Source organism: Odocoileus virginianus, chromosome 17 (genome assembly GCF_023699985.2).
Source record: "Odocoileus virginianus isolate 20LAN1187 ecotype Illinois chromosome 17, Ovbor_1.2, whole genome shotgun sequence".
NCBI classification, from domain to species: Eukaryota; Metazoa; Chordata; class Mammalia; order Artiodactyla; family Cervidae; genus Odocoileus; species Odocoileus virginianus.
The window spans coordinates 28,645,800-28,659,942 of record NC_069690.1 but is presented as its reverse complement, the minus strand read 5'-3'; the positions used below and the strand labels follow the sequence as shown (position 1 = coordinate 28,659,942).

General features: G+C 45.1%; 1 protein-coding gene across 4 annotated transcripts in view; it reads right to left on the bottom strand.

Moving 5' to 3' along the window:
• SHISA6 (shisa family member 6) overlaps nucleotides 1-14,143 on the bottom strand; it is a 258,687-nt gene that overhangs the window by 190,694 nt on the left and 53,850 nt on the right. The window lies entirely within an intron of this gene.

Here is a 14,143-nt window from a genome sequence, read left to right as displayed (position 1 = left end):
GTGATGGACAGGTAAGCCTGGCATGCTGCAGTCCATGGGGTCGCAAAGAGTCGGACACAACTGAGTGACTGAACTGAACTGTGGTCAAAGTCTTACTCAGAGGAAAATTGATACACTTAAATGCATATGTAAGAAAACAAGAGTGAACAAAACTGAATAAGCCTAAAGAAAAGGGAAGGATGTTATTAATACATACACAAGGAGAAAGCCAAACTGAAAGTGTTGGTCATTTAGGTGTGTCTGACTCTTTTAGACCTCATGGACTATAACCCACCAGGCTCCTCTGTCCATAAACTTTTCCAGGAAAGAATACTAGAGGGTGTAGCCACTTCCTTCTCCAGAGGATCTTCCTGACTAAGGGATCAAACCTATGTCTCCTTCACTACAGGCAGATTCTTCAACATCTGAGCCACCAGGGAAGATACAAGGAGAAACTAATTGAATGCAAAAAAGTAGACCTGATAAATCCAAACCCTGTTTATTGCAAAGCCCAATAAACAAAATGTTCCAAAATCTAACCTTACTTGGAGAGAGTAAACCCACAAAAATCCATAGTACATCAAGAATGCCAAAGGAAAAGTAACAAAAACTACTATGAAAACTTTACAATTGATCTTTAAACATACTTATACCAATAAGTTTTGAAAAAGTAAATAAAGTAGATAAACTTGGCTCCAGATCACTGTAGAAGATAATGAACAGATACCCAAAGAGACAGTTGCCTCAAAATTCACCAGGCCCACATTACTTTATGACCGAGTCTGGTCAAACTTTTAAATAAGATATAATTTCCTTGCTATTTAAACCACATCAGGGCAGAGAAAAAGAGATTAAAACTTTTTGTAGGAATTGTTTGTGTCTGAATGATAAATGCCTTGTAATAAATACAAGAGAAGTATCAGATTCTGCTTGGTTTCTCATATCAAAACCAAATACAGATATTAGGAAAAATGAAAGCTCTAAACCAAACTTATTTATAAATTTTAATGCAAAAAATCTAAATAAAATGTTAGCAAACTAAATTTCAGTGTAATAATATAATAAAGCACCATGGCCAAGGTGAATTTATTCCAGGCATACAGGAAAAGTTCAACAATTTAAAATTTAAATATTATAAAATTTCCAACATTACAGGAAAGAAAAAGCACATGATTGTCACCCTAAGTGCAGGAAAATGTCATTTTTTTTTAAATCTGTTTTTAAAAAAGTCATTTTTTTGTGAACCTGAAAAGCAAAGGTTTAACTTAATGAGGAATCCCAAAAGATATTTCTATGAAGAGTGCCTATTACCACTGTAATTGTTCATCTTTTTAAAGAGGTTATAATCAATGTGCTAGGGGGGGAGAAAAGGTAAGAGAAACAAATACTGAATTGGAAGATATATAACTGTCATTATTTGTAGATGATATAATCATTTACTTATAAAATTTAAGGCAATTAACTGAACCACTATTAAAGCTAGTGAGAAAAGTCAGTAAAGTGACCAGATAGAGGAAAAGCACACAAAAATAAACAGCTTTTCTATACACTGGCAAACCAAGTGAAAATGAATTGCATCTATTTAATGATAAAAAGAATATAATACATTGTAATATAAACACAAGAAAACTATCAGAACTCTATGATAAAAACTATGAAAACTTTGCTAAAGGAAATAAAAGAAGGAAAGTCTGGATAACTAAAAAGATATACCATATTACTGGATAGGAAAACTTAAGTCAATTAAAATGCCACTTTTCCCCAGATTAAAACATAAATTCCATTCAGGCTTAAATTCTCACTCTTTAAAAATAGAACCTGATTCTAAAAGTCATATAGATAAATGAATGCATATGAATAGCCAGTAACAGTCTGTAAAAGAATATGACAGGATATTTGTACCTCTAGTCATCAAAATGTACTACACAACTTCAATTTAAAAAGCAGCATGGAATGATATAAAGGTACACAGAAAAAAATATGCACAATAAAAGTTTCCTACTGTATTTATATACCAAAGAAATTACCATTTTAAAATCCATGCCTTTTTTTCCCCAATCTAAATACTAAAAGATAAATGAAAATATATTTTACAAAACTGCAAAAGGGAAGATATTCCTAAATGCTACAAGCAAGCACTGAAGTAATAAAGGAAAAGATCAACAAATCCAACTTCATAAAAATTTAAAACTTTGATACTTTGAATCATGAAATAGGTTATTACCAACTGTGAAAAAAATATCTGCACCATATATAGTAACCAAAGGGTATCTATTATTTAAAAGAGCCAAATATCAACAAGGGGAAAGCAATTGATCTTTCCATCCACAGGGATGTCAGTTACAGCAGAATACAGAATGCAGTCTGAATAGCACCTCCTATAGTTGTTCAGCTTGATCATTCTGATCTGGAACACTGCTACTTTTCACTTTGTGTGGTTAGTCACTCAGTTGTGTCCGACTCCTTGCGACCCCATGGACCATAGCCTGCCAGGCTCCTCTGTCCATGGGGATTCTCCAGGCAAGAATACTGGAGTGGGTTGCCATGCCCTCCTCCAGGGGATCTTCCCAACCCAGGAATTGAACCCAAGTGTCCCACATTGCAGGCAGATTCTCTACCATCTGAGCCCCCAGGGAAGCCCTTTTCACTAGGGTCAGTAACTCCTAACTGGCTCCCAGGTTTCTCCTTTGCCTCCCTATAATTTTTTCATTGTACAGCAGTAAAAGAAAGTTTTACATTTTTATTTTCAGTGGGATTGCATCAACATCCAAAAGACTTAAATAGATGACCGCTCACTTAGAATAAAATCCTGTCCATCTCTGTGGTCCGCAGGGTCCTGTGTGGCCTGGTCCTTCCCTCTTCCTCTCACGTCATCTCCTTCACCTCTCCTCCTTCATCACTAGGTTCTAATTTCTCGGATCTTCTTCCCCACTCTCCCTGAATCCTCAGGAATTTTGCACATGCTGGTACTGTGGGCTCATCAACACCACCTGTAACTTCCATCCTTAACTCACCATTTGCCTGCCTGGCTCCTTCACATGCTTGCTGCTGCTGCTGCTGCTAAGTCGCTTCAGTTGTGTCTGACTGCGACCCTATACACAGCAGCCCACCAGGCTCCTCTGTCCTGGGATTCTCCAGGCAAGAATACTGGAGTGGGTCGCCATTTCCTTCTCCATTCACACACTTAGGTCTCGGTATAAATGCTATCACTCCAGAGGGCCTTGGGCTTCCCGGGTGGTGCTAGTGAAAAAGAACCCGCCTGCCAGTGCAGGAGACAGAGATGTGGGTTTGATCCCTGGGTTGAGAAGATCCCCTGGAGGAGGAAATGACAACCCACTTCAGTATTCCTGCCTGGAGAATCCTATGGACAGAAGAGTCTGGTGGGCTATAGTCTATGCGGTCGCAGAGTCAGACACGACTGAAGGGACTTAACACGCATGCAGGGGGCCTCCCCAAGATGTTCTATCTAAGGAGAAAGTTCTTTTATTTTCTAGCTTGGCTCTCAGGTTATTAATTTCATAATTTGTTTTCAACTTGCAATAATTTTATCTGCTCTGTTCCCTAGAACATAAACTTTGCTAATGCAGAGAACAGAGTCTGCCTTATTCACTGCTGTATTCCCAGCAGCTGGAGGAATGCATAGTATAGAGAAGGTGTTCGATTAAAATGTTTTTGAATTAAGAACAAGGCAAATGATATGAATAGGCAATTCATAGAAGAAATAAAAGTATTTAACACATGAAAAGAAATACAAAGTAACAAGAGTGAAATGCAATATTTTAGTCTATCAGACTGGGAAAAAAAGGAAGATTCTTAATATTCAGGGTTATTAAAGCTATAGAGAGAAGAATTACATATTGCATGACTGTAAGTTAACTCAATAATTTTGGAGGCAATTTGCCTTATCCCAGTAGAATGCCGGAACCGGTCTGAACTAGCTTATACCAGCTCACAAGAGACCATAGTTAAATATTCAGGACTTTTTAGAGAATAGCTGCTTGTTTGAAATTGGCCATGGTGGCAGTGTTTACACCATAGAAATCAGCAAATGTTATAAATCAGATTGGGCTCTTTTTGCCATATTTGGTTTTTCTGACAGCCAGTTTATGAGCACACCAATGCCTTTATATATAAAAATAGAAAATGGGCATAATTTTGACCTAGAATTTCCCCAGAAATTATTGTGCAAGTACACAAAGAAAAATGAATTTAAAAAACAGACACTGCAAACATTTACATGCCCATCAATAAGGGAATGATTAACTGAATTTATCCCATATTATAAAATAGTCATTAAAAAAAATGAGACACATATATTGCCGTAATTTATCACTGAATAAATAAATGAGAGGACATGTATACTATTTCATTTTAATAAACTGTATATGCTTATAGTATATTGTTTTCCATATACTGGACAAGATCTATTTAGATGCATGCTGAACTGTTACAAGAAGTCATCCCTAGGACTGATATAAAAGTAGAAAAGGAGACTGGGATGGGTTTTGCTTTTTAATTTATCCATTTGTAAATTGTATGCACTTTCAAAACAGCAGCAATTATTTTCAGAAAATAATCTTAAGTAACTTTTAGATTAGAAAGATAATCAAATTATAATTACAGACTATTTAAAAATCATGACAGTGAAAATAATACATAGAAAAAATTATGAATCATGGCAAAAGCAATAATAAAAAGGAACATCACAGCTTTGTATAATTTCACCATTAAACAAAAAGTTAACAAATTAACTAAGCTCTCAATATGTCAGAAAATAAAACTTGGAAAGCAAGATAAAAGGATTCATAGATAAAAGTAGCAATTAATGAATTTAGAAATCATAAAAAGTACAAATAATAAAGAAGTCAGACACCTAATTCTATGCAAAAATAATCAATAAAACTGGCACATTTCATCAACAAAAATATATATATGCAAACCAATGAGAAAGAGGATATAAAATGAAAATCTGAATATAATATATAAATGTAAAGCTATAATATAAAATATGAAGATTAAAATTCATGAGAGTGATACACTTGAAAACTGAGTCAATAAATTGGATGGGCTATTTAATTTTTTAAATTTTAATTAAAAAAAAGAAAACAAAACAACCCAAACAGGCTATTGACTAATGAAATTTTTCCAACTTTGCTCCCCCTTAAATGAGGCTTTGAAACTTGAAGAAAGGTGTCATACCTATGCTATTTAAATTATTCTCACAATAGAAAAAAGGAGGTTAGTATCCCTGAGCATTTGACTAGTATTGTATGACGAGGGACTTGTAATACAATGCATTAAGATGCTTTTACTAGGACAACCAAGACTCCAAAACCTTATACTATCAGGTACTCACAAGAAAATCAGGAACCAAATCCCATACACATAAATGCAAAGATTCCGAAGAAAATACTTTTTAGTTGCCTCTCCATGAAGCAGCCAGAAGGGATCCTTTTAAAGCATAAATAAGACCATGTCTCTTCCTTGCTATGGATTCGCCATGAGCTTCCCAACTCAGAATAAACTCCTGTGCCCTTTCCCTGGCCCTTCATAAAGGGATCTGATGTCCTCTCTGACCTCATGCTCTTCCCCTCTCCCCATGCTCCCATCATCCAGAATTCCTTAATGTTCCCTGAACCCAACTGAAATCCATTCCCAGGCCTCTTCGAGTCAAGGTAAACTTCATGAGGGCATGAACCTTTTGCAAATAGCCTCCATCATGGATACCACTAGCTGTCCATCACAACCCACCCTCCCCGTCCTTCACAGGAGACCTACAGCCTGACACATGGTGGGAAGATGCACTCCATCGTTCAGCCTCCCTTGCCAATAGGTGTGGCTATACAGCCATGATCTCACCTAAGGAAGGTGACAAATGACCACATGCCACTTCTGGTCAGAAGCCTGAAAGATGGTGGACCTGCCTCCTCTCCCTTACGATCCCCTTCGTACACCCTGGACCACGGATGCCTGAGCCCCGCTTTGGCAATGCAGACGAAAACAACATGTCTCAGTGGGCCAAAGAACAAATGCCTTTTCCTGACCTTTCTGTACCAGATCTGGAAATGGGTATAGGAACTCCAAAGTCAAGACAAACCACAGAAACCTCTCTGCAGGGGAAGAATCATAGAAGAGAAAGAAGCACTGTAAAGCGGATTCAGGAAATCATTGTGCAAATCCAAGACAGAGCAGATGCACGTGTGGTGAGCATCCACACTCCCTGATTTAATGAAAAACGAACATTATTGACAAACTGCTCTGTGGATTATTGACATTGCTTGAGGGCATAACCACTTAACAGAAGCCAGTGATCATTCAGGAAGGGGCAAAAATCTAACATCAGAGTTACCACATCCAGGAAACGCAGAAGTACTGAAGATGGGGGACATTAGGGAACCACTCTGCCTGGGCACACAGCTGTCGTCCTGCCTCTGAAGAAGAAACACAACAGACAGACCAGTTATTAATGGGATCCAGGCAGAAAAGATACAGGGTCAGGGTGAGACACAACCCAATGAATCAATTCAAGTTATTGCAGAAAGCAACTTGCAATTGGATCCAGCTAGCATCTTCTCTCTAAAGGATGAAAACCAGTAATGTATAGTCTGCAATCAAATGCTTGCTTTAAGGATGCTCCTGTGGATGACTTGGCTTCACCACCGGCATGACCCATCTCTGGGAGTTTAATATCCGGTGAAAGTACGAAATGGGTATCCTGCATCTTTACTGAACTCGTCTGTCACGGTGCCATGAGCTCCCACACCGAAAGGTTGTCTCCTCTTTACATAACGAACATTCTCTTTACAGCCTTTGCCTCCGATGTAGTCACCAGGCAGGGAGAGGATCCCTGGTGGATACTTACCGAACACAACTCCAGGGCTGGCTGCAGCCTGAGCCCTGGGCAAAGATCAGCTGTGAGATCGCAGAGTTTCTTTATTAAAGAACAAATCACGCTGGACAAACCTGATTGCTTTTCGGATCAGCTTGTGAAATGAGGGGGCTTAGCAAACACGGGCGCGCAAGGTATCTGGGGTATTCAGTGCATTATTTAGTGAAATGCTCTGGAAATGAGACTTGGGCAGCCTGTGATGGTTGGCCTTAGGTATGAGGGAGAGAGAGCCCACGGTGCCCTTGGGGGTCGAAAGGAGAAAAGCCTGCTTCTGCCTTGTTCAGGAAACGGCATTTTGCTAAAACAATGGGTGTGCATGCGAGCTGAGAGCAGGTGCCGGGCATGGCAGGCGTCTGGGTGTTTGCGGGGAGAGGTCACACTGATGGAATTCCAGCAGACCTGGCCCTCTAGCCATGCCCTTTCCTCCAGCACCTCTGCCCTCTGCCATTCTCTTCTATAGGAACTGGGAAAAGCCACAACCTTGGCTAAAATTCAGGGCAGACAATTCTTCCTTCCGGACTTTAGGTTTCTCCTCTGTAAACTCAAGGCTAGACTAGGCTTTCTGATACTTGCTCTAACCCCACCTTCCGTGATAAAAAAAACTTAAGAATCTGAATGTGTTCCTCTTCCACCCCAAGGTGGGCTATCAACACGACAGCTCAGACATCAAACTCGGCTGCATTATCTGAAGGCACCAGGGGAAAAAAACCTGCCTTTTCCCAAGGACACTCCTTTTATTTGCTCACTGATAATAAAATGTTTAAGAGTTATTTTACCTTAAACATGCTCATCTGCTGAAGGAGGAGAAGGACTAGGTTTCTAAGGGTCCCGCAACCTTCTCCAAGGAACAATTTTGACCATTCCATACCCCTCGCCCACACTATTTTTCTTCAGAGCCTTACCATTATGAGGGGTTATACTGAGACTCTGTATATTTGTTTGCCTTCTCAAGGCCAGGTAAATTTCATGAGGACACAGATGCTTTGCAAATGGCCTGTGTGATGAAGACCACAGGCCTTCATCACAGCCTAGCTGTCCCTTACAATCCGTCCTTCTCAGGTTCCAGGGAGGTGACCTGTAGGCCCACCCACAGGTGGGAAGATGCACTGCACCCCCAGCCTCCCTTGCCATTAGGTGTGGACATGCACCCGTGAACTCACTAAGGAAGATGACAAGATAACCATGTGCCACTTCTAGTCCAAATACTGAAAAACAGTCCACCTACCTCCTCCATTCATCCATTCATTCCCTGAGGACCAGAGCACAGAGGGCTATGACCTGGCTTCTATCACAGAGAAGATGCTCTAGGCTTAGCAAATGGCAGAGCCTCTGCCACCTCCACACCTGGACTGCTACAGAAGAGAGAAGGAAACTTCCATTTGGGGATGCATTTTGGGGTCTGTTAAAGCAGCTGACTGTGTCATCCTAAGGGGGTTCCGCCAGCTGATCCCAGCTTGCTATGCCTATATCTGTGAGGCAACCTAGACCCTGCCACCTGCTCCTACGTCAGGGGCTCCCCAGTACAACTTCTTTTTGTTTGGGGTTGATTAAGCTCTGTTCTTCCCCTTCCTGTGCATTGCCTATTGATCTTAGAAATCTATTTACAGTCACAGAAATCTTGATTTCCTTACCTGGAACTCCAGGAGCCCCGGAGGCTCCGCCAGTTAGTATGTGGTACTTATATGAATATGAATTCATGGTTAATAGGGCTGTAGAGAGTTTCTTAAAACAGCTAGTGTTACTGAATGCTGGCCACATGCTAAGTGCTTGATAAACGCTTGCATACATAATGCAAACAGGGCTCTTTGGAGCTCCGTTTTCCATAGGAGGAAATGAGACACAAAAGATATTCAAGAACTAGCCCAAGGGTACACCACTGGAAAGTTGTTATGCTTAACCAGGGACAAGACGTGAGGCATAGGGAAAGCCCTCAAAAGCCCCCAGCACCGCCAGCCAAGGAGACACCTCTGTGCTGTCCAGGGAAACACGTGGTCTGAGAATGTCCCTCTCTGGCCACTGTTCCTAGTGCCATTTGGTCTTCAAGGAGTTGGGCCCCCAGCAGCTGAGCAGGATGGCCAGAAGCAGGGGCATAGGTCCCAGGTCCGAGCCCCCCTGCACTCAGCCTGGAGTGCCCCTGGAAGGTTCCCAGAGTCACCGTGCGTTCTTCTCTCCTCTGCTCCACACCTCCCTGGCCTCCGTCCTCTGCATCATGACTGAAGCACGGCCCTGAACAGCAGGACTGAGCTGGGCTGTGTCTTCACCGAGGGCCTTACTCTCCTCCTCTGATACCTCCATCTTCTGCCATCTAGGATGCCCTACTCACTTCCTCTCCAATCAGCTCAAAACGCCCCTGAAAATCCATCCTCATCTCCCCAGCACGTGCATGCCCCTCGCCTCCTCTGCCCGCTTCCCCCAGAGCACCCCAGGGACAGGCTCCCCGCGCACCAGCCACCCCCACCTCACAAAACCCCAAGGTGGAGGGCGGTTGGGGGTGGGGGTGCTGCTGGGCCTTCCTCCGACTGCAGGCGGCAGGCTCTGATCTGTAAGAGGGAAAGTAGGTCTTGAACAAAAGACATCAGACGCCATGTGGTTTTCCACCAGACCCTCCTCTTTGTCTCATCTCCTTCTGGTTCCCCTGACGTCACCTGCCCCCCCCCCCCACCCCACCACCACACCCAGCTTTCAACCAGTTCTGGGCACTGCCATCTCCTGAGGCCCTACCCTAGGGCCAGGACCACATCTGCAGAACAACAAGGCCTCTGGCAAATTCCCACAGGGCTGAAATCCACAGCCAAGGGGTCTGTCACCAATCAGGTTTCTGCGTCCCTCTCAGGACCCCACGCCCCCCAGGAAAAAGACAACTTGCACCCCGGTGCGAGACAGGGTGGTGTTGCCAAAGGAGGGCTCCATCCCCAAGGGGGCATCTGACTGCTGAAAGCCCTCCATTCTCCTTTCTAGAAGCAAGAAGGTCTGAGGAATTCATTCACCTGGGCACTTACAGGGAGCCCTCCCTAGGCCTGCGCTCTGCTCCTGTGTCCACTTCCCTCTCTAGGAAACCCGGCTGAATGTGACAGGTGAGACAGCTTGTCACCCCAACACTTCCCATCCCCACTTCTGACTCAGAGACTGGGAGCTCAACCCAGCATACTCCTCTGAGGGGAGCCCCGCCCACCAGCTCTGTGCCCAGCCCTCAGCTCTGCAGAGGAAAGAGGAGGGCCGTCTCGGGAGGACGGGAGGACGGCAGGTCGTCGTGGATTTGACCATGACCCTCCTTGTCCTCTGAGGCCCGGAGACAACCGTCGCAGGCTCGGCCTCCAGGTATGGCCCCGTGGGGCTCCCACAGATGGAGTTTTCTGACTGCCTTCTGTTGGGATGAGATGAAAGCACACTCTACACACCCACACACATACTCATACATCGTCACAGCCACACATGCACGTACAACTGCACAATTATGTGCACACACAGTAACACACACGATGATACACACCCACACCACACACACAGTCACACACACTCATAAGCACACAAGCGCGTAGGCAGATCACAGCAATGTACTGAGACAGGGACTGGCTCGGCATCTCAGCCGGACACCCTTTCCCTGGAAGCCCCTGGACCCATGCAGAGCTCCCTGATGCAGCCCACCTTGCCAAGAAATGACAGAGTCTCCAGCCTTCGACTAAACTCCAGCAGAACTTCTGGAAAGTTCCTGTTCCCACCAAGAAACCTATAATGACATACCTCTCCCTGGATCCATCTCTGCTTCACCCCTCCCCTACTGTTTCTATGACAACCTCCAGCCCCAGGGTACTGCCGCTGCTCTGACCCCTGGGGGCTGCTTCTATGTATATAACGGTGGATTATGAGCCACGTATACACATTCTAGGACCAGCTCTAGGACCCCAGAGCTGCCATGAGTGTTGGAAGCCAAAGAGGACTTGGACCTGCCCAGATGTTCTAGAGACCGTCAACCCACACAGGCTAGCACCCCCGCATCTGTTTCTCTCTCTCTGTCTCTCAGTCTCCTTACAAAAGCACATGCCTGGCAAAGAAATGCTCGCCTGTTCCAGGTACTTCTGCGTACAGAGGCAGATGCACAGGTGCTCATGTGGAAAAGTTTGCAGAGCAAAGATCTGGGCATCCTGGGATGTGGGTTCTGCCCACGGGTCTGCCACTTGCTGGCTGTTGGCCTCTGGGCAAATTCCTCATCTGTAAAAAATTAGGGGTTTACACAGGATAAACTTGGGAAGTGCCTCCTCCTGACATAACACTCTGATCTGTTTCACTCTCTGCAAGTTCTTAAATTTGGCTGGCAGGAGACTGAACCTGACAAAAATGGGAATTCTTCCAGAAAACTCCAACCAGAGTCTTCAGGTTCAGCACTAAAGCCCCCAAAGTCAGGTGCAGGCAATGGGCTGGGGGACCCCTTACAGCTCACAGCCTTCCCTGTGGGACTTTTTTCCTTGAAAATGCTGCATCTGAATTTCTATCCTTTCTACATGCATGACCTTGACCTGGGGACCCACAAGGACACATCTAGACTACAGGAAGCTTCCTGTGGGGGGGGGGGGCCCACGAAGGTTGGAAGTCCCTCACTGGGAGGCACTTAAGCCTATGAAGACACAGCAAATGTGGGATGTCTGGAAGCCACCCCTGGCTGGATGAGGCAGGAAGGAGGGAGCTGCTGTGAGAGCAGACTAAGGATGCTATTAAGAGGAGAGAGGATAATTCATTCCTGGTGTGACCCGAGGGTGGCAAGCAGCCACTGCAGTCCTTGGGCCAGTACCCCTGCAAAAGAGTGAATTAAGGAGATGCTGACCCCAAAGCCTGCAATCATTTGGATCAGGATAGGAGACCATGGCAAAGCAGAGAGGCCCCCAAAGAAGTGGGAACTGGAAAGACAAGTAAGGGTCAGTGGAGCACCCTCTCTTGCTGAGATGGGGTTTTCTACCCAGCTGGGGAAAACAGTGCGCTGGAGAGTGTGTGCTCAGTGGTCCTGGAGGATACGGTGCATCCTGAGCGGGACTGCGCAGCATCCAATTTGGAACCCAACGTTCAGAGCCTGACTCCAGCTCCTGCAGGCTGGAGGGTTACAGGCTGCAGAGGAAGAAGAGCTCTGGGGATGGTCCCCCTGTCCATTTTTAGGGTCTGATGTGGGGCTCATAGGAAGAGAACCCAGCACCAGCAGGGAGGCTCTGATACCCAGAAACAGGAAGGCCCAAGTGGAGGCTGAGGACAGACTTCCAGGAGGCTCTGCTGGGGACTTCCTTTGGCTTCAGGCCTCACAAATACCCTTTAAAAATGTCTCCCCCGCCGGGTACCAAAGGCTGTTTGTTTTCTCTTCTGGGTGAACATGTTGTGATTCTCCCTCTCCTCCTCAGGCAGGGCTCAGCAATTACAGTATGTTCTCGAAGCAAGGGCAGATGGCCGGGGAGGGTGGAGCCACGTTCTCCCCATGGCTTCCTCCTCTTTCCCCCACGGCCCAAATTCTGAAATCAGCAACGAGCATTTCAGGGAGAGCTGCGATTCCTGGCCAGCACGCCTGGAAATCGGGATAAGAAGACTGCTTTCCCCACAACCATCTCCTCTTCCAAAGTTCATGTTCACACCCACAGCTGGTGAGTTAACAACAAACGGCCTCTGAGCTTGCAGAAGGAGGAATCCTCTCTCAAGAAGAGCTCACAGTCTGGCTACTGGGAACGCTCTCTCACTAGAAAAACAGACATCTCCGATGTCAGATCCAAATGAGATCAAAGCTAAGAAGGCATAAAGGTTCCATCATGCGTGAAAACTCAGATCAATGGATGGGCTGCCCAGAAAACATGTTGAGGAGGATTCTGAGGGTACATTTGGATACTGAGGGGAAGAAAGCTGCAGTCAACTGCTGATGCTTCATGGGTAAAAGAGTGGTGGCTCATGTGCCACGTGTTAGCCCTTTCTAAAGGGTCCCTGGGGCCAGGACCACTCTGGTTAAAAATCCCCTGTCTTGGGCTTTTGTGGTGGGCAGAATAATAGCCCCAAAGATGTCCACTTCCTAAACCCTAACCCTGTGGATATGCCACTTTACGGGCAAAAGGAACTTTGCAGATGGGATGAAGGTAAGGATCTTGAGATGAGGAGATTATTCTGGGCTACATGGGTGGTCCGATACGATCACAGCATCCTTATAAGAGGGAAGCAGGAGGTTCAGAGTCAGAGAGAGGAGGTGATCAGATGGCAAAAGTAAAAACTGCAGTGATGCACTCTGAAGGGGGAAGAAGAGGCCACAAGCCAAGGAAAGCAGGCAGCCTCTAGAAGCTGGAAAAGGCAAGGGAGAGGATTCTCTTCCAAGAGTCTATAGAAGAACCAGCTCTGCCAACATCCTGACTTTAACCAAGTAAAACTTATTTTGGATTCCTAGCCTCCAGAACTGTAAAAGAACACATCTAAGTTGCTTGAAGCCACTGAGTCTGTAGTAGTTTGTTAGAATCCCAATAAGAAACTTCCCTGGTGGCTCAGATGGTAAAGAACCTGCCTACAATGCAGGATACCTGGGTTCAATCCCTGGGTCAGGAAGAGCCCATGGAGAAGGAAATGGCTAACCAATCCAGCATTCTTGCCTAGGAAATTCCATGAACAGAGGAGCCTGGCGGGCTATAGTCCACGAGGCCACAAAGAGTCGGACACTTCTGAGTGACTTTCACTCACTCGCTCATAGTATGTTACTTATTCTCCTGTCTCAGACCTTTCTTTGGAAAAACGGGAATAATTCTGGTACCCACCTCAGATGGGGCTATCGAGACAATAAAATGCAACAGGATCAATGTAAAGCATTTAGAAGAGCATCTGGCACTCAGCAATTCTCAGCAAACATTAGCTGTGATTATTCTGGTCCAACTGCTTTATTTTACAGAAGAGAACATTACAGTCGAGGAATATGAGGTGCGAAAGGTTCCACCAACACAATGAGGAATTGTGGTCATTTCTGGTTGGTTACTACTAAGTGGCACTCTTATTTACAATAGAGGACATGGGGCCAGAGAAAATTCAACTCCTCTGGGTCATAGAAGGACTGAAGCACATGTACCCCATTTAGTCTGATTTTCCACCATCTCTGGACAGATAACTGCCCTTGGACAGCTGCCTTCGACAGGAGAAGCTAGGCTCCCTCCTCCCCCTCCAGCCCAGAACTGGGCTCCGTCCCCCTGAGCTGCCTGCCAGCAGTGAACTTGACACACGTTTACCCATCAGGAGCCATTTGTCCGTGTTCTCAGTTCTCCCTGAGCCTTCCCCCCA